At 44.6% G+C, this 24,330-nt stretch overlaps 1 protein-coding gene across 2 annotated transcripts in view; it reads left to right on the top strand.

The window, feature by feature from the left end:
* The first annotated feature begins 1,006 nt into the window (after window positions 1–1,006).
* Window positions 1,007–24,330, top strand: part of Gng12 (G protein subunit gamma 12) — a 108,968-nt gene continuing 85,644 nt past the window's right edge. Inside the window, exons 1-2 of one of the 2 annotated variants that reach the window (XM_038319792.2) lie at window positions 1,007–1,088; window positions 19,340–19,402. The gene's annotated coding sequence lies outside the window, so the exon portion shown is untranslated. The remainder of the gene's footprint in view (window positions 1,089–19,339; window positions 19,403–24,330) is intronic. The other variant, XM_038319793.2, reaches the window with a different exon arrangement.

Genomic DNA, 24,330 nt, shown 5'->3' with positions numbered 1-24,330 from the left:
CATGTTTTCTTCCTTCCTTCCTTCCTTCCTTCCTTCCTTCCTTCCTTCCTTCCTTCCTTCTTTCCTTCCTCCCTCTTTCCCTCCCTCCCTCTCTCCCTTTCTTCCTTTTTTTCCTTCAACACACTGAGTCCAATCAGTGCTCCCTGCTCTCACCCAATACTGTCATTTTTTAAAGGGCCTGCCCATGTTGGTTCTTGGTGACCTACTTTGGCCTTCTCTCTCGATCCTGCTAAAGGAGAAAGCAGATATCTGGGAGTGCTCTAGCAGACTGCTGAATTTACCATTTCTGCACAACCATCTCTATTGAACTCTGGCTTTTTGAAAGCAAGCTCCCTTGGGTTGGTATCTCCTATCTCGTTTAGCATAATGCTTGACACGCAACAGGTGCTTCATTTCTTTGAATGACTGTAAGCAGCTATTGTGGAAGCAAAAGTGGCCCTTCAATCTACCAAACTCTAAATTCATACAAAACGGCGGTGGGGGTGGGGGTGGGGTGGGAGACTAGCCTGATTCAATTACTTTATTACGCACAATTCTGTTAAGTTTGGGGAATTCGGAAGCACAAATTTCACGGAGATCAAGGGGCAAGGCATGGTAGGTGATGTACTTAACTAACATTTAGCAATCTGGTTTTACCTTCATTTCTGAGAAACAACATCCCCGTGGCTCCAGAGCCCTTTAAATATGACGGTGGCCATTTCCTCAGACTTTTCTGGATTAGAGCCTCACTTTTGTGAAGGGGTTTGGCAGAGCTCATCTTCGCAGCCCGGGGACTGCGGAGAACTTGGGTGGCGCGTGGCGGTGGCCGCGCGTGGTTGCCCGCTCGCCGCACCGCAGCAAGCTGCGCCGACCATGCCACGGGCACGGGAGTCCTCACACCCGACAGCCCCAGCAGAGCGCCTCGAGGGCGTCCCGGGCTGGTGAGCCAGAGCAGAGCGGGTGGCGGCGGCTGCCCCGCCCATCGGGCCGTGCGCCCCGCCCACGAGTGCGGGGAGGAGCCGGAGCGGAGTCGGGAGGAGAGGTCGGGCGGTCCCGGAGCGCAGAGACCGGCTCCTTGGCTGCGGCGGAGGCGGCAGTGGCAGCGACGGGTGAGTAAGTGCCAAGCGGTCGCCGGGAACCGGGCCGCGGGGACCCAAACAGGACGGGGCGGGGCGCCGCCACTTCGGGGCCGCGGGCGGGTCCCGAGAGTCGACCGCGGGCTGGAGCGAGGCAGCAAAGGAAGGAAGCGCGGGCTGCGGGCACCCTGGGCCGCGGGAGGGGAGCGGGAGCGAGGCCGGCCGCGGCCCACAGACGCGAGAGCCCGGGACACGAGCGACCCCCGAGGCTGTGTCTCTGCTGCCACCCAGCCCGGCCTCGACCCTTCGGCGGGAGGTCACCGGGAGTCACTGCCCCAGCTCGCGGCGGTGCTGGAGGATCGGGTCGGGGCCGCCACTCACGCCCCTCCTCTCCCCGCGCGGGTCTCCGGACGCGCGTGGGTTGGCAGCCTCGGTGCTCAATCCGCGGCGGGGAAGGAGAGGATCGTGGAGAGTCCTCGGGTGACACTCCACGAGGGACCCTGCGGGGGTGACTCAAACAGGAAGCTCTGAGTTCATACTTGAGCCCTGCGTGATTTATTTCTTTTTTAAATGTAGCGCCGTACGCTTAGCCTGTGGGTTAGAGAAACTCGTTTTTATTTTAGTAAGGGCCTGCCAATTAAACCTCATTTTAAGACGCCATTGCTATTGTCTACTGACACTCATTTATCCTGGCTGTGGATATCTTGTAAACTTGACTTAAATCATTCATAACTTTCTCAAATGGAGCCGTGATTCTTGTTAAACTTTGAGCAACTGGAAATCAGCTGGAAGGATCTGCCGAGGCCTGTGGTCTCGTGGTCCTGTGCGGGCGTGGCTGTGCACAAACAAGTGGGTAGGAAAGGAAGCAGCCCCATGCCTGTGCTGGAGGGGACATCTATGCCCATGTGCCAGGGCACGTTTAACCGCGGCTCCCAGTGGAAACACTGGGGATGTCTTAGGCCTTGTTGGACAGACTTCACATGATTCGCCTCATTCCGGTCAGTTATTTCCTCTCCCCTCGGCTGTCTTTGGACACTGTTTATATTTCCTGGGGCGGTCGTAGCGTCTCCTGAATAGATTGTCTATAATGAATCTTTTGGATGTTGTCAGAGCCAGGCTCTGTGTCTGTGTGTTCTCAATTTTTAAAGCAATAGCTTGGGTTTGTTTTTAGAATGCTGGTCACCCTGCTGCACCAGTGCTTGGCACTTCAGACCATGGATGTAAATTACCACTGGATTCCAGCTCTTTCCCAGGGAAGAGGGGAAAACAGGCCCCTTTAGAATGGTGGTGTTAAATCTACTGTTGTCAAACAGTCACTTTCAAGTAAGGAGATTCCCCCGTGTTTTAGAACAAAAATGTATATGTCAGCAAGACCATTTCCCAATAAATAAACTCATGGTTCTCAGATATTTTAAATTTCTCTTTATTTTTTGCGTGTTTCATACATGTGTGTACCCCCTTACTCTCTTTCAACCTCTTCCCACTGACCACCCCTTCCTCCCAACCACATTTTAAAAAGCGATCAGTTGTCGATTGCTAAGTGGAGTTTTAGATAAAATGTTCAGACCCTTGGCCTTCCTTAGCAGTCAGCTAAACACCAGAAAGCTGTGGGTCAAGGCCAGTGAATGCTGAACAGTAGCTAAGACGACGCGTTTGTATTCAACACAAGCGTTTGTATTCTATTCTGCTAGGTGTAGAACCCCAGTATGGTACACAGCACTTAGATTTGTGTAGAACTGTGTGAAAATGAGGATTTGTGCTTCACAAGAGACGGCAAGTGTGGTATGGAAAGGCGGTGTACTCACCTGTGCAGAGAGTTCTGAGTTTATTTGAAAGACAAATTCTCTTGACGGTTGGGTTGCTATTGTCACTTGTCACAGAGCATGCCTGGTGATCTGGTTGTGAGAGCGAAGAGCTTCAGAATAAAACAGAACTCTGGAAAAGTTAGCTATGACATCTCTTACTATGCTGGGTTTTCATTAGGTGACGTTTTTGTTGTTGTGTGTTTGTTTGTTCCATTTTAGTATAAGCCTTACCTAGGAAGGTAAATTCTAGAAGTAATTTTTCTGAGCCCTGACTGGAAAGAGAAGCGGTTTCACAGAGGTTTACTATGTAGGATTTCTTGTTAGGCCAGTATGAGAATAGTATTTAGCCCTTTTCAGTCTGGCTTATAAAGTAGGTGTAATAGTGGTCTCAATTTCTAGAGTTTTAATGACACTATGAGCTAGTCTTTGGAAAACACAGTCTGAAACTAACCTACGGTAACTGCTTAGAATGGTCACTTTTTTTCTTTCTTAACCTAGTTTACACAGCAGGACACTGGGTAGATTATGATAACTAGAACCTTCTGGAAATGTCAGGTTCACAATTTTAAGTTCCAAAGAATGATGAATGTTGGCATGGTAACTCATATCTGTAATCTTAGTTGGCAAAACCGAGGCAGGAGAATTGCTGTGAGTTCACACCCAGTCTAGACAACATAGTAAGTTACAGGCTAGCCTAGACTAGAGCGAGATCTTGCTCAAATAATTAGAAAGTTGACCAGATATTTGTGTGTGTGTGTGTGTGTGTGTGCATATGAGTGTAAATATGTTTTAAGCTTGTATACCCTGTTTCTGCCATAGTAGTAATGATGGATCAATAATTTTAATATGCTTTTGGTGTTGTTAAATGCATACTATTTTAGGGCTAGGCAATTAGAAACATAAGAGAGTTTTTATTTCAAATAGTTATATTTATTAACCTTGGATAGGAAATTAAATCAAAAACAGAAGCAGCATTTGTCTTTAACCAAGTATGACTTTTAAAGTCTGAAGAGATGTGATCCAAGAGTATGTTGATGTTTGCTCTTGTGTACATGACTGTCCAAGGCCAGCAGATAAACCATGAAGAAGTGGGGACTAATTGTGTTTATTTTTGTCACAGTGGTTGGTTAGTTACTTCAGGGAATGAACTCATCAAGTCACTAAATCATTTGCTAAAATTTGCAAAATTGAAAAAAGTTTTTACTTTAAAAACAACCCCCCCCAGCACCTGCTTTTTCTTTAATACTTATCAGATGCATAGTGTCAAATTAGTCTGGGTTGTAGCTCATGTCAGTGATAGTGACACAGAGATACTAGTTTATAATGATTTCAGTATAAAGGGTACAGTGTTCATTATGAATTGTTTGGGGCCCATGACACTGTGCCCTGTTGTAGTGAAAGACTTGATTGAATAAATTATTGCTTGCTTTTATTCCTAGAACATTACAGCATAATGATGGGTTGCTGATCATGTTTTATTCCTAGGTGTGTAGATCAGACGAGTTGGTTGACTTCTCTGTGCTTTTATTGAGGTTGTGAGGAAAAAATTAATTTGTCTACATAGACCTTGTGGAACATTGCCTGACACATAGACTGTATTCAGTTAGTGCTAACATAATGCATCTTTGTACAGATAATGAACATGCATTACTTTTAAAACAGAAAAATGACCTCACAAAATTTTCATATTTCTCTCAAATCCAAAAAGGCTATTATTATTCAAAACTTCCTGACAAGTTGTACTTACAAAATAAACTAGGCAGTAGTGTTAGGTCTCTTAAATATGAAATTGGTTGTGTTATCAACCTACTCAGCAAATAGATTTTAGATCTTAATTTCATTTTCCTTTCTAATTGGTAATTCATGCGTGACATCTGTTTTAGGTTGCACAGTTGGAAGACAGGTACAAATATAGTGCATTACTGACAATGGCAGCTCGATGTATATTTTTGTAAAGGCTTGAAGGAAATACAGACAAATGGATGCCTCCATTTTCTTCCAGTAAGCATGTACATATAACAAATCATTGTAATAGTTGTTCAAAATAAATTATTCTCTATAACCACATTTAGCAGAATGTTGTTGCCCTGGGGGGAAAAAAACACCAACTTTTGTGACACATGAATGCCATCAAATTAAGTGTCCAAGTCTTTGCAGTAAATGGGAAGCCCTTCAAAAGTTTTAGGTTTATCTTCATAGACGATACTGTGTATGTGTGTGCGCATTACTAGTATTGAATCTAGGGTCTTGTATATGCTAGATGGTGCTGTACACTACTATCCAGTCATGGGCCTCATACTGCTACCTCCCAAGTACTGGGGTGATGGATCTCTGCCGCCCTAAGAGAGATAAGAAAGAGCTGCATATACACCAAGTCTGAATTCACAGAAGCTGGTACCTTCTACATCCAGGTCTTCTGCCTTGACAAGCTGCATCTATAGAGTACCTCCAGTCTGTCCTGAATGACAGGAATGAGGAAGGAAACAGGAACACTGGCTAAACAAAATATAGTTGCAGCACAGCTGAGTGTTTCTCGCCGTTAAGCGGCCATACACCCTGGGTCCTTTCTAGATCTTTTCTGAGTCCAGAGTTTGCTCAGTTCTCACCAAGGTCCACATGAATCTAGTGTTCCTTAAGTGTTCAAACCTGCTGGGGTAGAGCAATTTTTCCCCCAGAGTTGCCGTAATCCCATAGCTGATTCAGCACTTTGCCAAGAGTCATAGGAGAGACCCATACAGGCAAAGGAGAGAGCAAAGGACTTAATGTCACGCGCGCACGTGTGTGTGTGTGTGCGCGTGTGTGCATGTGTGCTCGTGCGTGCGTGCGTGCGTGCGTGTGTGTGTGTGTGTGTGTGTGCTTACATTGGAGAGCTGTAAATCAAATCAAGAAAGGGGGGCTTCTTACACAAGAGAGACAAGCATCCAGAAAAGAACTATGGGTGCCTCACCAGTGGGACTCACTGCCGCTTCAGCTGTTGCAGATAGTGCCCCATATAACATCTGAGACTCAGCAGGCCCGAGGTACATTCATAGGCTAGTCTTTCAGAGGCCTGTGAAGCTGTCTTCCCACAATTCCCAGCGGAAGTTTTGGCTGGACAGGAAAGAAAATTGGCCAGCAAAGTCCCGGTGCAGAGCAGCTCCTGCCAGCAGGTGCACAGCACCCTACATTTTCTCTCAGGGGCAGGGGAGCAGTAGGCCAGCAGCTTGGAGCTGGGCAGAGGGTGGAGGTGTTTGAACTCAAGATGACTTCCAGCTGGATTCTTCCATGTGTGCCAAATCTCTCCTGAAAATCATTTCTAGTGTCACTTAAATGTTTGGTTTGTTGTGGCAGGTTTTATTGGGAGTCATAAAAATGCTTAGCTGGAGTGTCTGGTTGCTGTCCTAGCACAGGGAGGGATTTTTTTGTCCTTTTTAATAACTCTGTATTTCCGAAGGTTTCTGAACAATGAGAGAGCGTTGCAGGCCTTTCAGACTTGATACTTTGAGCTGCTCCGGAAGATTGTAGCTAAAAGAATTCCATTTCTGGGTCTGTCTGAATGAGTCAGTTGTTAAGAACTTCTGCCTTTTGCATCTGTTGACTTTAAGTTTGTGACTTTGGGGCCAGGGATTCAGAAATTCGTATATTCTGTATCCTTTTGTGCAGAATAGTCTGTTGTCTGCATTCCTCTTGCAGGCAAGGTCATTTGGCTGAGAAGTGTGAGCCCAGGTTGGATCTGAGTGGCTGTGGTCATCCAGTGTTCACTGAAGCGTGGGCTTCTTTGCCGTCATCTCACGGGAGTTTTCTCTGGAGAGCCTTCATTCAGCACTGCTGTGTGCAAGCCCCCTTGGGACAGGCACGGGGACACGTGACTGACTGAGATCTGTGGATTTCTATTGAGCTATCGATGCTGCTGGCCAAGATATCCCTGAGCACTGGACACTAAGCCATTAGTTCCCACTGGAGTACACTGTCTCAGATCTCAAATTCATGGTAACTTCAGATTTTGTTCCCAGAATCTCTAGCAAATTAGGAAAAAAAAAATAGACCAAACTGGGTGTGACAGTATAATATCCACATTCCAGCACTTAAGGGACAGAGGCAAAAGGATGGCTATAAAATTGAAACCAGCCCTGTCTCCATAGTGATTTCCAGGCTTGGCAGGGCTGCGCAATGAGACCCTGAATCCAAAACAAACCTCCACACACCATTAAAACAGAAGAAAGCAGAAACCGCACAGGACAAAGCCATGTCCTGGTGCTGGGCTGCTCTTCTAGGATGAAGAGGTCTCTCTTTCCAGTCCACTTGGGGGTTTTGGCTAGTGGTGATAGGCTTTGTTCTCCTAAGTGGATAAGTGCAGTGCCTGGCAAGAGCTTTGCCTCTCAGAGCCTGTTTAGTTACAACAACCTTTTAAGTGCTCTGAGCTGTAGAGTGTGGCACGTAGTAGGAGCTTAACAAATGCCGGAGGAATGAAGAAATAAGACCATGGTCCCTGAATGTGTACCAGCAAGGTACGTAAACCACTGCCTTTTTTTTTTTTTTCAAACCATGTATTTGCTGGGAATACACCGTCAGTGGTACACAAATCCTCTAATGACTCTCGGTCTTGGATTCATCGTGCTTTAAGAGGCAGCTAAAGGCTTGGGTGTCCTTGACATTGTCTAGTGTTGATGGCACAGCAGCATTCTGGGGATCACCTAACACTTTCTGGGCTGGGGACAGTTCATACGTTCCTCTGCAATAATTTCTGCCCTCTAAAGCACCCCAGTGTGTGTCTGACACAGGGAAGGGAGTCCTGTGAACTGCTGGGGATGTAGAGAGGGAGGGATTCCTGTGAGGTGTTTCAGATGTGGGCCTCCTCTTCGGGATAAGATGACTAGGGGAGCCTTCAGGACTGCGCCTTTTGGGAAGGAAGACCCTTCTAATTTGGGAGAGAAGTGAGGAATGCTGGTGCCAGAGCCTTCAGAAGCTAGAAAGAATTTGTCTTTGTTTCCCTTAGTGCCTGCTGGCTCTTAACAGTTTCTCATTTAAGCAGCTTCTTCAGATTTTGTGTCAGAGTTAGCTTCCTCTTTCTGCATGTTTCGGGAGAAGTCTGAACAGCAGCTGGGGACAGAGTCCTAACTGGTGGGTCTAGCTGTCAGGCCTTGCGTGTGTGAAGGTGAAGGGTCTGGTCAGTCCTCTGCCCTTCATCTCTCTTGGTTTATGGACTGACCAACTCGTGAAAATATACCAGCACGTTCACATGTCTAAAGTACTGAATACCTTCCACTTTTAGTTGGGCTAAATGAAGTGAGTCGTCTTCCGTCGAACTTGGAATCCCAAAGCGGAAGTAGCGGATGACAATTCCTCATAAAAATTTCCTATGGACTTCCTTAGAGAGCAGACTCATCAGCTGCATCTCAGTGTGATCTCAGTTGTTAAAATCCTGGGAACTCCTGTGCCACGCATCTGCCTGTGCTTTGCTTCTTGTTTTACCTACTTAGTCTCTGAGCAGAATGCCTCAGCTACCACTTAATCCAGATGGCAAACAAACACTCCTGGCAGGCTCCCTGGGCAGCAGGGTTAGCTAGCTTTCTGCTTTGCCTCCCATTTCCCTACGACTTCCTTCAGGCTATAATACATTAACAGAGACTCCAGGCCACCCACACCCAGAAGGACAGAAGTCACCCTGTCCATACTCACTGTGCTCACCTGCTGAACCCTGGACTGAGTTTCTCTGATTTAAGAGACTTTGGCCTGCGAACTTATTGCCTACACCCAGGTCCCCAGTCCCCTTCTCAGCTGAACTGCTTGAATTGATTTTTTGTTTTGTTTTTCTAAGCTGATCATACCCTAGTTTTCATACCTTAGGTTGTCCTCCTAAGGACAACCTCTTCATTAATATTAATAATAATAACTTATCTGTACTCCCCAAGTTTAATATTTGTATTAGAAAGAAAAAATATTGAAACTTGCTTCCATCCTATTCTAATACAGGCCTTTCCCATACCACCCACAGGTATTAGCTTGTAAATATAAGCTATTATGAATGTATATATTGTGTTTTCCCCAGTCTTTCATATAGGTATTTTCTATACTGTTTTAAATTAGCAGTATATAAACTGCTGAGGTGTGTCAGTAAGTGCCTAGAAATGGCTTCTCTTTCAGTAGCCTCAGATTGCCATTGTGTGGATTTATCACAGACCATTGTCTGCCCCTGGACCTGTGGGTTGTATCTAATCCGTTGATCAGACGGCACTTTGAAGACAGTTTAAGTTGTCATTTTGCTTACTAAGGACAGATTCCCAGAATCTGTCGTCTGCTGAGCCACGGGGCTCAGGGACCACCTTGGGTAAGTATGGAATCAAATGCTCCTCATAGCCCACCAGTAAGGGGAGTGGCAGTTCTTTTCTAGTTTGCTAATCTGGGTGGTGAAAAATGACAATTTAAGAGTAGTGATTTTTTTTAATAAGTAGAAATGATGTGAAATTTGAATTAACTGTGGGTCTTTTGGACATTGTGTAGGCTGGTAGGTTCTCCTGTGGGCCTTTCTTTGTAATCTTTCTTCCTGTGTATAGTCTGTCAGAATTTCTTAAATATAGACTTAAGAATGCGGGCCTGGGTGGAGTGGGCTGCCAAATCATTAGTACAGAATCAAGGCAAGTACAAAGTAGGGTTTTGCTACATTTGCTAATGTCTGACTTACAGTCTTCAGCTAATGGTGTTATTAACTTGTGGCTTCTTCAAAGCCGTGAAAAAACTATCTTCTAGCCTAAAATTTTTCCTCCTTCTACTACTACTAGTATTGCTATTACCACATACACACACACACACACACACAATGTATACATGTACACACATAGGTATGTGCGTATGTGTGTGTGTGTGTGCATGTGTATGTGCGCGCGCGCGCGCGTGTGTGTGTGTGTGTGTGTGTGTGTGTGTGTGTGTGTGTGTGTGTAGGAAGATTGAAAAAGAGCTTTAAACATGTAGATTCCAATGATTTCCTGCAAAATCTTTTCAGAGGTCTAGAATTTTCCACATATTTGTGTCTCTGGAAAGGTTATACAGGTCAAATTTGTTTGTTTCTTTGCTCTGTGTATTGGGCTGTTCTGTTTGATTTTTACTCACAGCAAGTTACTCAGTCCTTCCTAGGAAAAGGAGATGAAAGTAAAAATGGCTTAAGACCAGCAGTCTAGAAAGATAAGAGGCCAGAGCTGCATGCTCCTTTAGAGGTGCCCTTTTTAAAAGACGGTTCTTATCTGTTTTCCATCCATCCATCCCTCCCTCCCTCCATCCATCTATCCCTCCATCTGCCTGTCAATTTGTGTGATAGTGTCTGTGTGAGTATATATCATGTGTGCACTTTAAATCTTCTGGGACTGGAATTACAAGTGATGGTGAACCCCCTGGTGTGGGTGCTGGGAACGGAACTCCGGTGATCTGGAGAAACAGGACTCACCTTAACCCCTGAGCCATCTCTCTAGCCTTGTGAGATCTGCTCTTTAGTCACAATAACCTTTTTGGGTGTTGTTAATATAAAATTAAATTTCATTTTTTTAAAAGACAGAACTCTATTGAAAGAACAGAAATCTGATTTGGTGAGGAGAAAGCCGTGGTCCTTTTTTGTTTGTTTGTTTTGTTTTAAAAATTTATTAAAGGCAGTCCTATATAAAGCTAGTTTACCACTACATAAAGAATAAGCCAGCTGGGCATGGTGACACATGTCTGTAATCCTTCAGGAAGCTGAGGCAGGAAGATCATAAGTTCATGGTTAGCCAGGGCCACAAGAGAGATTGAAGCCACTGTGAGCTGTCAGCAAGACTATTCTCAAAAACAAACAAGAAATCTCAGGCAACGAACTTTCTCATAGTCCCCACACTAGCAGTAGTGAGGAGTGACCTGCGAAAAGATCTCTGTCTCTCAGTCTCTGTCTCTGTCTCTCCCCCCCCCCTCTCTCTCACACATGTATATGTATTTAATATGTGCTCTAGATATTTAGCTTTTCTTCTAGTGCTTACTGTAATGTGACATTCTATCACTGTAACACTGATGTGCTCTGCTGTGATGTCCCCTCCATGAGGAAAAGGATATGGCCCATTTATCACAGTAGCTAGAAGGACTAGTCCTTAGTAGATGAGTGTTTCTGAGGGTAAGTACCTGTGGGTCTTTGTGTTCAACTGTGTCTGGGATCCCGTGTTAGATGCTGGCCTGGGCAGCTGCACTGACCATCCTTTGGCCTTTATGGTGTATCCAACCCTTGGGAGCTTTGTGGAAGCACACTCTGTTGTGCTTTAGAACTCAATCCTGCAGTCTGAATTACCTGATGGTTTAAATGATGGTCCGTTTACAAAGCAGTTGTGTTTGAGCTCCTCTGAGATGCTGTCAGTTGTGAAATACACCTCTGGACCACTAGGGAAAGAAAGGCTGTCAGTTAAACTATATCAGACATCAGCATGAGATGGGTAGTTTCTGATGGCTGCTCTAACAGATTATCACAAACTGAGCTTAAGACAACCCAGATGCTTTCTCCCACAGTTCTGTAGGTCAGAAGGTATGACTGTAGTGTCTCATTGTTGGCCAGCTTGGCTCTTATTGGAGGCTCTGGGAAGAATCCACCATAGGTCCTTTTTGACTGTTGGTAGACTTCAGTTCTTTGAAGTTGGTTTCTTGCTGTTTCTCATTGGGTCCACCCTCACTTCTTAGAGACTTTTCTGGTACTCGCCACTGGACTTGACACCTCAGACCCCACATTAAGAAACCCTTTTTTTTTTTTTTTTTTTTTTTACTGGGACTTTCCCTGCCTGCCCTCTTGTTCTCTTTTCTCTAACTAGGGAAAATTCTCCATTTCTGAGGGTTATTTGGTTATATTGAGTAGATTTGGTCCACCTGTAGCATACTTTCTTTGCTTAAGGCCTGAGGCAAAGTCTCTTTTGCCCTGTAGCAGCATTCACAGGTTCCAGGGATTAGGACTTGAACATCTTAGGAGGAATGTTTCCTGAAGAGTCATCCTAGTATCAGAGATGGCAGATGACTGTCTCTGTGTCAGACGCAGAGGAGCGACTGATTTGTCTAAGGTGCTGGGCATGTTAGAAAGCATGCTGCGTGTTAACTCTTTCTATACATATGCTATTACCACTGTGGTCCCACAGTGCCTTTCACCTTTAATCTCAATACCTCTAGTTTAGGGGATATATTTTATCTCAAACCCTAGTTGAGAGGATATATTTTGCTGACAGTAAACTTAACGGTAACAAAGGTGATGATTACTACCTAAGTGCCAGTGGTAGGCTTGTGCCAGGGCTCTTTCATACTCCTCGTAGGAACCTGAGGAAGGGTGTACCAGCTCTATTTACAGGGGAGGAAGCAGGTTCGGAAGGGTACAATAATCAGTGATAGTGACATTCCTGGTATGAATCCACATCTATAGGATCCAGAAGTTGGTATACTTTTTATGGGTCTGTTGCGTGGTTCACTGTCCCTGACAATAGCATATGAATAGTGCCCCCACAGAGGCGTCCACCCACTGGCACAGGTGCTCTGCCGACTATCGAGGAAATTAAAGTGAGGTGACATTTTCCTCTGATGTCTCCCTTGTTCCTTTACTATCAAATGTCTATGAACTAGACAAAGGCCTCAAGTCTTCTTCCTGTGAAATACCCAAATGATCTTTCCAAGTCCACAAAGCAGTTGCCTGCTCTGTAGGGATATGGTTTTAAACACGATATGAGCAGTTCCTTAGTAAAACCATACTAACGGTACTGATTCAGGTCAAGATAAGTACTGTGAAGGCCAGAGACCTGGAAATGAGGGGTAAGAGAATAGGAGGGCTGCCTGAGTGCGGAACCTCAGGGAAGACCTCTGTGCAAAGTGATGCTTCTGCCAAGACCTGGGTGAGCAAAAGGCAGCCTGAGTAACAGTAAGCTGGGGGCAGCTGAGCACAAAAAGTTTTCCCTCCCTCCCTCCCTTCCCCCCTCTCTCTCTTTCTTTCTTTCTTTCCTTTCTTTCTTTCTTTCCTTTCCCTTCCCTTCCCTTCCCTTCCTTCCTTCCTCCCTCCCTCCCTCCCTCCCTTCCTTCCTTCCTTCCTTCCTTCCTTCCTTTCTTTCCTGCAGGAGGATAAGTCCAAAGAGCCAGGTGTCAAGACAGGGCTAAAGCTCATTGAGACTGCCTGCCTAGCATGCATAAGGCACTGGGTGCAATTATACCACCCAAGTGGTAGCTTGAATGAGAATGGCTCCCATAGACTCATATGTTTGAATTCTTTGACCCCAGTTAGTGGAACTGTTTGGGATGGATTGGGGGGTGTGGCCTGTTGGAGACAGTGTTTGGGGTGAGGGTTCTGCGGTTTCAGAAGCCTGTGCCAGACACAGTGTCTTTCTCCCTGCCTGCTGCCTATGGGTCAAGACTAACCCTCCAGAACTATAAACAAGCCCCCAATTCAGTGCTTTCTTTTGTAAGTTTCCTTGGTCATGAGGTCTCATTATAGCAAGAGAACAGTAACTAAGATACTGGATTTAATGACAATGCCAACAAGGCTTCATAAAGAAATCGCTGTTCACTGATAAGCTATAGTGACCAGGGAGTCTGTACTGGGGGCGTGAGCTATGTGTTACCAAAGGGGGAAAGTTTTTGAACTATTTTAACTCTTGCCTTTAAAACCCTTTTAAGTGTACCAAAGGAGAGTGTATGAGTAGGAGAGCAGTTTGTAGAACCAGATAAGGAGAGGGGATACCTGAGCTTGAAAATCCTCAGGGATCCAGGCACAGATATTTGCTTAGAGAATTACTTTCAAGTAAACATTGTTGAAGCTGATCTCATTCTCCCCATTGAGTCTGCTTTTCTTTTTGCCTCTTTCTAGGTCATTTCAGGACCTTCCCCTCTCTGCAGGGTGTCAGGCTCTAACTTCCAGGAGTTATCTGGATCTCCTCTCTCCCTGCACCTCTTTCTGTCTCACACAGCCCTATCCCTGTAAAATGGAGGTGACCACTGCACCTACCCCACAGGTAGACTGTAGATTTGAGAAGAGTTCGTAGTGAGATTTAGCAGAGCCTGGTGTACAGACTCCCCGTGACCATTACCAGCAAGCTGCCCTCTGTGGGGCAGGCTCAGCTGGTCTAGCCTGCTGCTTTCACATCAGCCTCGCCCAGTCCTTCCAGCAGGCAACAAGGTAAGTACAGAAACTGAGAAGATGCGATTAGTAATCTGTGTAGCAGCTTCACCAGCACTTTTCAGCTGGGAAATCCAGTTTTTGAAGAACTGAATTTGCGTGTTGTCCAGCTTATAGGAATTCCATAGTGAGTTGGCGGGTCTGTCATGTGCCTTGTGGCTCGCTGGAGTTTATTCCACCTGCATTCTTAGCAAGTTTGAGTACACGAGGATAGTGCATTACTTTTGAGAAAGTTTTCCTTAAGTTAATCAGAGGGTTTCTCCCTCTTTGACCAGCCTAATTTCGTGGATTGTTGATCCATTAAGAAGATGCGTATGAAACACCTGTGATTGTTTGATCTCCTCTGTCTTAAGTCAGGGGAGACGAGATCTAGAGCAAGGAGTGTAAGGACAGCGCAGGGGAGACTGAGCCTGGCTGGGGAAGGGGTTGGAGGAGTCAGGAATGCATTCCCAGGTAAGGCAGAGGCAGTGTGATGGAAGATACACATGCATGTCTTAGCGTGAAGCCAGTGCAAAAGCCTTGCTGTAACATGCTAGCCACGTGTGGATCCAGTGACTTCCTCCCTCACCTTGAGACCTTTCATTTGTGACCCAAGGCTAGCAGCATCTGCCCCCTCTGGATTGTCCTGAGTCTCGTGTGTGTGTGTGTGTGTGTGTGTGTGTGTGTGTGTGTGTGTACGTGTACACGTGCGCGCGCGCCTGACATAGAATGTGTAAATTACTGAATATGACTTTGCTCTGTTTTACATCTTCTCTGGTCATATTTATATTTATTTTCTAGTCTGTGTTTACTGTACCAAGCTAGTCAACAAGTTTGCTAATGATTACCTTGGGCTAGGTAGTTTTGCCTATATTTCTGTCTTTCTTCTAGACATTTTTTTATCTTGAATTCAGTGCATTTTTTATTAATCTTTCATTGCTAGTGACAAGCTGTATTTGTAGAATATAAATCTATAGAATATAAATGTATAAATTATAGTATCAAGAAGTCTCTGGAGAATTTGTATTAAATTAAAATTATAACATAATTTGATAAAAGTTTCAGGAAGAATTGGATCAAAACATTAATTTCTACCTTACAAATAGGGAATTTGAGGCACTTCTAAATAACTAAAGTAATAAAGCTAGCAAGTAAACGGCAGAGAGAAGATTAGAGCACCATTCCTCTTCTTTTCCTGGCTTTGTATTGTCTTTTCAATCCAACCCCCAGAACTAGGAGCTTTGCAGAAGCTGGTTGGGCTCTGTCCCTCTTTGTCACCTGGCTTAACCCTGCCTGGGTTGGCTGAGTGGGCAAGAGCCTGGCCTGAGGGAGAGCCTTAGGAAACACTGTCTCCCCACCCAGCTCCCTGCCTGCTGCCCTGAAGGTATTTATGGGTGTGAAGGTCCACCTGGAAACCAAGGGAGAGGCTGGGAAGGGTAGCCAGCTGCCCTGCCAGAGAGTGGAGGAAGGGCGCAGAGCCATGGTTCCTGAGAGTAAGAGATTTGTGTCTAGGAGGAGCCAGGTGGAGCTCTGGGGATGGGAAAGCCATGTTAAGAAGTCCAAAGGGCAGTGGAGCCTGTCATAGCCGACTTGGTGGTACACAGCCATTCTGACCCTTTCAAAGCAGTCCTTTTTACCTTCTGCTGGGAGGTGTGTTCTGTGCTTACTCACTCTGTGTTGTAATCGGCATTGTGTAGGCAGGTAGAGGGAAGCTTGCACACAGCAAAGGCTGACCTTAACCCTCTTGTCTTGAACAAAGTTTAGCGGTTTTAGTCTGTGTTCTTTTGAAAGTGTTGGTTGGTTAGAAAGACAACACTTGGAGGGATTGGGGTCTAACAGCTTTAAGGAAGCAGATGTTCCCAGGGTGTAGGACAGACACTTGTCTGGGTGGCAGCATCAGCTGGGAGGGACTGAAAATCATAACACCCAACCACACCCAGACCTGTGGAGTCAACCCTTCTGGGTGTGATCCAGAGGCAGTGCCCCTGGGAAGCTCAAGTCAAGTACAGTGTGAGAACCGTGTAAGGTCATCATGTGTAGTCTGTGTATCAGGGATCTTAGACAGTGGAGAATCAGTCTCTGGCTGCTCGGAGTCGCCAAATGCCATTTTGTTTTCCTCGTCTACATTTGAGGTCTAAGAGGAGCCTTTCAGCATAGGTCCACAGTCCCTGCAAGCCCCTTCCCTGAAACTTATGGGCATTGTATAATCCGACCTTTCAAAGTCAAACCAGAAACTTCCACATTTAAAATGTTGCTTCATCCTGTTGTGTGTAAAGACAAAGCAGCATGCCCTCAAGAGGAATCCCTCTGTTCCCTTTTCCACACAGTACACACACACACACACACACACACACACACACACACACACACACACACACCACAGCTCAGCATAAGTGAGGCTCACGGCTGCAGATGCCATTGGCTGAGGCGCTGAGGCCAGGCCAGCCTGGGAGGTGCTTCTGCAGAGAAGTCAGGATCTTGGAATTCTGGGACATTGTTACTCTTGACCACCTTGTTGTGACATGGAGCCTGGGAGCAAACTGTGCTTTGAGGGCCATGTGGACCCCTAGTTTTTAATAGTAATGCCTTTCTTGCTCAACATGAATTTTATGTCCAACATATATAATTCATCTGTGGCTGTGAGGAAGGGAGCTTGGAGCATTTGTGTTCACATGAAATCCACAGTTTTAGGTTCAGGGCCAGGTAGGCTTATTTTGTTTTCCTTAGGTTTTGAAACAAAAGTTATGCCTGCCTTGAGTTTCTAATCCATATGTGCTTTTTCCTCTCTCTGGGGAGCAAGAAGGTTCCAGAAGAATCTGAAAGTGGGCATTCCTTGAGAAATTTTATGATCGTAAACCTGTTAAAAATTAAAAATGAAATCTCAAGGATATAACTTGGTTTTGAAATTTTTTATGACAGGTGATTATGAGAAGGTGTGTCATTTATTTTATCCCTCCTTCCCTTTCTCCTGCTCACCCTTTCTCCTCCCCTCCTTCCTTTGTCTCTGTAGCCCAGGTTGGCCTGGAACTGACCTTGTAGTCCAGGCTGGTCTTAAACTGTTGATTTTTTTTTTTTTTTTTTTTTTTTTTTTTTGCCTTGGCCTCTCTAATTCAAGGATTCCAGGAATGAGTTTCCGTACCCATCCATGTGCCTACTCTTGACCAGCTATGGCAGTCTTCTGAAGAAAGTGCAATAGATTTCACAACAGAGAAAACCAAAACCTAAGAGAGGGGCAGGGACTGGTGCAGAGGATAAAACACAGTTCATGAAGAGCAGACCCCCTCAGACTTTTTGTGTTGATTTTGTTGTTGAAGTTTGTTTATTTTATTTTTGTACCTTTGAAAAACTGTCTTTTCCTGCTCACACGATTGTTCTGAGAAGTGTATAAAGTATAAAAAGTGTTTTCAAGCATTCTAAAGCCCGGAGCTCAGCAGTGTCAGCGTCTACAGCATGGTGCCCAGGGAAGAGAAAGTAGAACTATTTCCGGCAGGTCGCATGTTCCTAAGAGTCCAGCTCGTGCAGTCACATGTAAGCTGGTTTATAACAACATGAAGGACTGGAGTTACCAGGACCCACTTGGTCTCTGTTCCTTGTAAAGTGCCCTTGCTAAGAACCCAGCTGGAATTGCAGTTTTGCTGGTAGATAATATCTTTAGTTGATTGTTACCATGAAGTCAATGGTTTTTGTTGTTGTTGTTGTTGGTGGTGGTGGTGGTGGTGGTGGTGGTGGTGGTGGTGGTGGTGGTGGTGGTGGTGGTGGTGGTGGTGGTGGTTTGTTTGTTTTGGTTATTTTACCATGCTGAGGGAGTTTAAGAATAAATGTTGAGAATATGGCAAAATTAAAAGATTGGCATTCTCTAGAACTTCTCAACAGAAAAGAGTCAAAGCTGGCAGTCTGGAAGGGTGTTAGGGACAAGTCTGCAAGCTGTTTGCTCAGCGAGCCCAATTGTTTTTTTTCTTTTTGGTTGCATGTCCCTGAAGTGTTTTTCAATGCGTTTTAAATGTTCATCATCAGTATTAGAAAGGGGCTTGTATACTAGCAATATAGAAGCCTGACAGATAGGACTTAAGTCCCAGCCCTGCCACTTTCTATTTGTGTGACCTTGAAGAAGTTACTTCATCTTTCCATGCCTAGGTGTCCTCTACTGCAAAATAGAAATAATTTACTGTGAGGTGTGAGTCAATTACCAATGTGCTGTGACTGTACTTGGCACTTCCTATTGCCATTTTAATTAATTAAAGCTTAATTAATATAATTACAAGAGCCAGTAGAGATAATGGGGGGGGATGCTAAAATTGTCACAGTCCAGCCTCTTTGAATTCTTCCAGGATAAATAATTCCCTTTAGCCCAGTGATTTGAGGTTTCTGTTTTCCTTGGCCCTGAACTCTGCTTTTGAATTTCCTCAGTATAGTATGGTGAGAAGATCACCAAACCACATTAACCCATGCTGTCCTAGAACTCACTGTGTAGGCCAGGCGAACCTCAAGCTCATGGCAATTCTCCTGCTTCAACTTCCCAAGTCCTGGGATTATAGGCACAAGCCACCATTTACCTCTTAAAGCATACTCTTGGCTTAGTTACTATTCTATTGCTGCAAAGAAATATCATGACCAAGGCAACTTACAGAAGAAGGCATTTAATTGGGGAGTTGCTCCACATTTTCAGAGGGTTAGTCCGTGATCATTATGGTGGGAAGCAGACAGCATGGTGCTGGAGCAGTAGCCAAGGGTTTTACTTCCTGATCCATAGACAGCAGGCAAAAGAGAGACAACTTTACCATCCTCCCTTCCCCCCATTATCTCTTCTGGCTCCTGGAATTGCATGGCTCTATATTTATCATCATAATGACCTGTCTGTGCCTCTGTTTCCTCATCTGTCAGCTGAAGTTAACACCTAGGATGTGGGATTTTTAAACTTCAAAGGCCACCCCCAATGAAACATCTCCTCTAACAAAGGCCACAGGACCTAATCCTTTACAAAGTACTAACTGGCAACCAAGCATTCAAACATATGAGCCTATGGGGCTTGTTTTCATTCAAAACTCCATACTCTATTATATTAATCTTCTAAGAAATGGTAGACATAGCCTCTGCTTAAGATGTTTACCATGTGTGGAGATAAAGGCCAGGATGTCGCAGCTCTGTGCTAGAGAGAAAAAAGAGAGTTTCTGTGGAATGGGGGCTTCCTATGCATAGGCATTGATTCATACTTATTTCTTATAGCCGTGTTGTTTCCATTCTGTGGCAGATGGAAACAGGCTCGTTCATCTGGAGAAACAAGAGGATGTTTTGTTTGTTTTTCTGTGTATGTGTGTGTTTGCTTTCTTTTAACTTATTTTATCTTTTTCTGGCCCTAAATTGTAACCTTTTCCTCCTAGGTTTATATGGAAAGGACATTGGGGTGAGCTGAGCCTCTTCTCTATTTCTAGCTGGCCTTTCTGGTGAGTAGTCTTTTTTTTTTTTTTTTTGGTTTTTTTTTTTTTTTTTTTTTTTTTTTTTTTTTTTTGGTTTTTTCGAGACAGGGTTTCCCTGTAGTTTCTAGAGTCTGTCCTGGAACTAGCTCTTGTAGACCAGGCTGGCCTCGAACTCAGAGATTTGCCTGTCTCTGCCTCCCGAGTGCTGGGATTAAAGGCGTGCACCAGTGAGTAGTCTTTTTTTTATGACTGTTTCATATGTTAACCCTTAAAATAATTAAAACATATTAATTTGGATCTGGTGACTGATGCTCCTGGAAGTAGTCAACATCTAATGGCCCTTGGTCTGATTTGACAAAGGGCTCAGCATGGGTAGAAGGCTAGGAGGATTCCACAGTCTCCTGTGTGGGATCGTGAGCAGAATCCTAGGATGTTCCTGAAGAGAGGCCTTTTGAAGGAGAAGAGGGAATGGAGGCTCAGGGTTGCCTGTGTTCTCAGAGCTGCTTGGAAGCCGTTGCTGGACTCCCAGTCTGGCTGCAGGTGCTAGCAATAACAGCCTTGTACCATAGGGTGCAGCTTGCCACATCTGCCTAGGAGTGCACCCTCCAGGCTTGAACTGTCCATTCTGTCTAGCATGGTGAGAGCTGCCTGCCACACGTGGTTCTTGAGCACTACAGATATGCCCGGTGTTACCAAGACATTGACTGCTTTCTTTCACTCAATCAATTTAAAATTTAAAGTGTATGGTTGTATGTCCATGTTGGACATGGCAGAGGAATGTGTCCTGCCCTCGGCTGCCTCACTGTGGTCAAGTGAAAGGCCGAACCTTCTCCCCCTTTCAGAAGGCAGATCTTGCCCAGTGAGGCTGGACTAGAGCTCTCTCTGAGGCCCCCACTTTGAGTGCTTTCTGAGTAGACTAGGCTTTCTACCTGTCATCATAATGACTATTCCGTGCCTCAGTTTCCGCCTCTGTCAGCTCAAGTTAACACCTATTCCATCCCTCAGGTGTTGGGAGAAGTATGAGCTTAAAAAGTCATGGGAGGAGCTTCCTTCATAAGTGTCCTCCTGAAAAGGATTATTTTTAGTAATCGTCTGTGGTGTCTGGAAGCATTTAATCTGAGTACTAGTTATTGGTTGTTGTAAGGAGCTGCTTATTCATCCTGGCCACCCAGAACCGAAATAACCACACAGAAACTGTATTAATTAAATCACTGTTTGGCCCATTAGCCAAACAGTGTCTCTCTAAACTGTGTCTTGCTGTTTATTGGATGAAGTATTTTCTTTGTGTGGGTATTTGCAGAACCTTTCAAGGGGTCTTGTTCCATTATACCACACCAGTCTGGAAGCAATCCATAGATTCCCATCCTCTGTGGAAACAAGAGAAGAACTTCTTTTCCAAAGTAACATATCCTTAGACCCAAATTTGGAAGTCATGATACTTTTATAATATACATCCTGTTTTAGCTTAGCACCCCATACAATGAAATATCTCTCTGTACTTAGCTCCTTCACAGTCAAAAAATTCAAAAAGACACAATAATATATATATATATATATATATATATATATATATATATAATCTAGACTTTCTGTGTATTCTCCATCTTTATGTTGCTTCTTTTTCTTTCTGTACCCTGTCTCTTTAAAGTCTTTGCCTTTTTAAAAACCATTTACTTGTTTTTATAACTGTCTATGTTATTTTTCTTCTCTCTCCTAAGCCTATGTGTATTTATCCAACACTTTGACCCATTTATAGGTCTTTTTATCTGGATTTGCCTTTATTGCATGTCTGTAATTATTTACTGTCCAGGAGCACTTTTTTATATGCTAAGTGCTTCTTAAAACTTAAGCTGTGCTATTATTATGATATATATATATGGTACTTCCTGCTTGCCTGCCTAGTCTGAAACATAAGCAGCACCACTACTATGACATATACGGTACTGCCTGCTCGCTCAGCACAGTCCAGCATGGCAGAGCTGCTCACTGCCTCTGAGAGACATGCACACTGCCCCGTCTCTAGGGTCCCATCACATAGCAGGTCTATGTTGCCATTAAGCAAGCTGCAGCAGTCTGTTCAAAAACACCACTCAAATGCTCTGTCTCACCAAAGAGCCAGAGGTCTTGCTGGCAGCATAGCCCAGAAAGCTGGCATTTTAAAACAGCCACACCTTTTTTTTCTGCTATGACTGAATCAGGAAAATCTCTCTAAGTCTGCTCAGATTTACATGGATTTAGTTGGCCCCCCATTGGGTGCCAGTCTGTTGCATGGAGCTGCTTGTTCGTCCTGGCCGCCCAGAACCAAAATAACCACACAGAAACTGTATTAATTAGATCACTGCTTGGCTTATTAGCTCTAGCTTTTTATTGGCTAACTCTCACATCTTAATTTAACCCATCTCCATTAATCTGTGTATCACCACGAGGTCGTGGCCTACCAGCAAAGTTTCAGCATGTCTATCTCCAGTGGCTCCATGGAGTCTCCCTGACTCCACCCTTCTTTCTCCCAGCATTCAGTGCAGTCCTCCCCACCTACCTAAGTTCTGCCCTATCAACAGGCCAAGGCAGTTTATTTATTAATGGCAAAGAGGAAAATCCAACATCAATTCATAGGTCTTTACTTCTCTAAGATGCTGTAGTTGGATGAACTGGGTGTTTCAGGTTGGTCCTCATTGTGGGACCAGAGACACAGCTCTGCTCTTGTGAAACATGAGCAGGAAGGCAGATCGCTGATGAGATAAGGCCTATTTGACCAGTGAGTGCTCCTGGTCAGGCTAACACTACTGATCTAGATGTTCTCTGACCTGTTGCCCCCATGAGCTGGTTCATCTAGAAACCAAAGCAGGTGTCCTACTGGGGACTTTCTTAGGGTTTCTGATGCTGTGCTAAACATCATAGCCAAAAGCAGCTTGGGGAGGAAAGGATTTATTTCAGTTTATAGCTTCTGTAGTTGTCCGGGAAGTCGGTGCAACAACTCAAGGCAGGAATCTGGGGGCAGCAACCCATGCAGAAACAATGGAGCAATGCTGCTGACTGGTTTGTTCAGAGTGCTTTCTTATACCATCCCAAACGACAATGTACTGTGCCTTCCAGTATTAATCATTAATGAAGAAAATGCCCTGCAGGCTTACCTACAGACCAATCTGATGGGGGCATTTTCTCAACAATGGTTCCCTCTTCGCATGACTCTCTTTGGCTCCCTCACCTTTAGCCTGGCTAAGTCCCGGTTTCAGTATTCGGTGCAGTCTGTTCTTCAGGAAGAAAAACCCTCTCTTGGGGGTTTTGACAGAGCCTCAATGGCTTTCACACTTTTATTCCAAGACAGTCATTTTTAGTTAGTAGGACACAGCTTCACCTCCTCTCAGGAATGTGCTGCTCAGTTTTCTCTTCATAGAAGCTGCAATAGACACCTTCCTCTGCAAGGCAGGGCGACAGCAAGCTGGGGCCAGGAAAGCAGCTCTGTTAGCTTTTCTGACATGTTTGCTCTAAGTAGTAAGATAATGTAAACAGATTTTTGTGGGAACCCTGGAGTGTTGCTCAGTGTGAAGTGGCAGAGTTAGGGGTGCTCCTGGAAAACCCAGGAATATTATCTTATTACATCAGAGTCTTTTGTGTTATGTTTTATGGACATCTGAGCTTTTTTAATCCTTCAAATACCACCACCAAAAGTTGTAGTATTGGTTAAAAAAATAAAAAGACAGAGAAATGTTAGTGTTCACGTTTGGTGTTGCATTTTCTATGGGTTTTAAAAAATCTATAGCTTGTATTCACTATTAAAGTATTCTACACAATGTTTGCATAGCCCTGGAAGTACTTTGTTCTGTGTGTTCATCCTCCCTCAGCTCATACCCTTACAACCACTAGTGTTTCTACTGTCTTAAAAGTTTGCCTTTTCCAGAGTGTCCGCTAGTTGAGATTGCTGTAATATATAACCTTTCAAAATGGTTTATTTCACTTAGTAATATGGGCTGGGTATTTAATCACCTACTAGAGGACATTCTGGTTGCTTTCAGAGTTTTGCCCTTAGGGGCAAGCTGTATGGACACCTGTATACACATTTTCTTCTAAACATAAGTTCTCAGTTCATTTGAGTAAACACCAGAGAGCACAGTTACTGGATTGGTGTGGTGAGGAAGGCTGCATTTCATTTTATGAGAAGTTAGCAAAGGGTTTTCCAAAGAGTCTGGGCTGCTTTGCATGCCCTATGGTAGTCCAGCATGGCACAGAGGTCGGGGTGGGAGGATCTCGAAGCCATCGGTCAAAACACACCCAGAATTTGGACAATGGATGCATGTGGAAGACACATACAATCCAGGATCCCAGCCCAGGAGCCCTCTGCAGTGGGCGGGTCTTCCCACTTGATATAACTCAGTCAGGAGAGCCAAGATAATTCCCTACAGATATGCCCAGAGGCCCTTCTCCCACATGATTTTAGATTCTGTCAAGTTCTCAGTTGGCGTTAACCAGTATGATACCCAAGTCTCCCACATGTTCCTAGGTTGTCTTCTAATTCAGTGGTCTCCACCTTCCTAAAGCAACCCTTTCATACAGTGCCTCATGTTGTGGTGATCCCCAACCATAAGATTGTTTCACTGCTGCTTCATAGCTAATTTTGCTATTAATTATGAATCATAATGCAAACATCTGATATGCAACACCCAGAGGGGTCTAGGCTCAAAGGTTGAGAACTGCTCTAGTTTCTAGTTTTTAATTCTGTGGTTAGATCTGCCATTGGTATTGTGGAAGTTGTGAGGCCCGTGTCTGGGTTTGTTTTTTAATGATTTTATTGAAAAGATGCCTGTGCCATTGGCTTAATTTCCTTCAATTTTGCTGCAGTTTCCAAAATTCTTGTTATTCATCTCTGTGAGCTAGCAGTTTTATCGTTTATGCTTGTAAATGTGTTTAAATTCCTGTTAAAGCAGACAGTAGCTGCATCATATTCAGGGCTGTTGCCT

Source organism: Arvicola amphibius, chromosome 2 (assembly GCF_903992535.2).
Source record: "Arvicola amphibius chromosome 2, mArvAmp1.2, whole genome shotgun sequence".
Classification (NCBI taxonomy): Eukaryota; Metazoa; Chordata; class Mammalia; order Rodentia; family Cricetidae; genus Arvicola; species Arvicola amphibius.
Note: the sequence above shows the minus strand (reverse complement) of the source record. Positions and strands in the feature narration are given on the sequence as shown.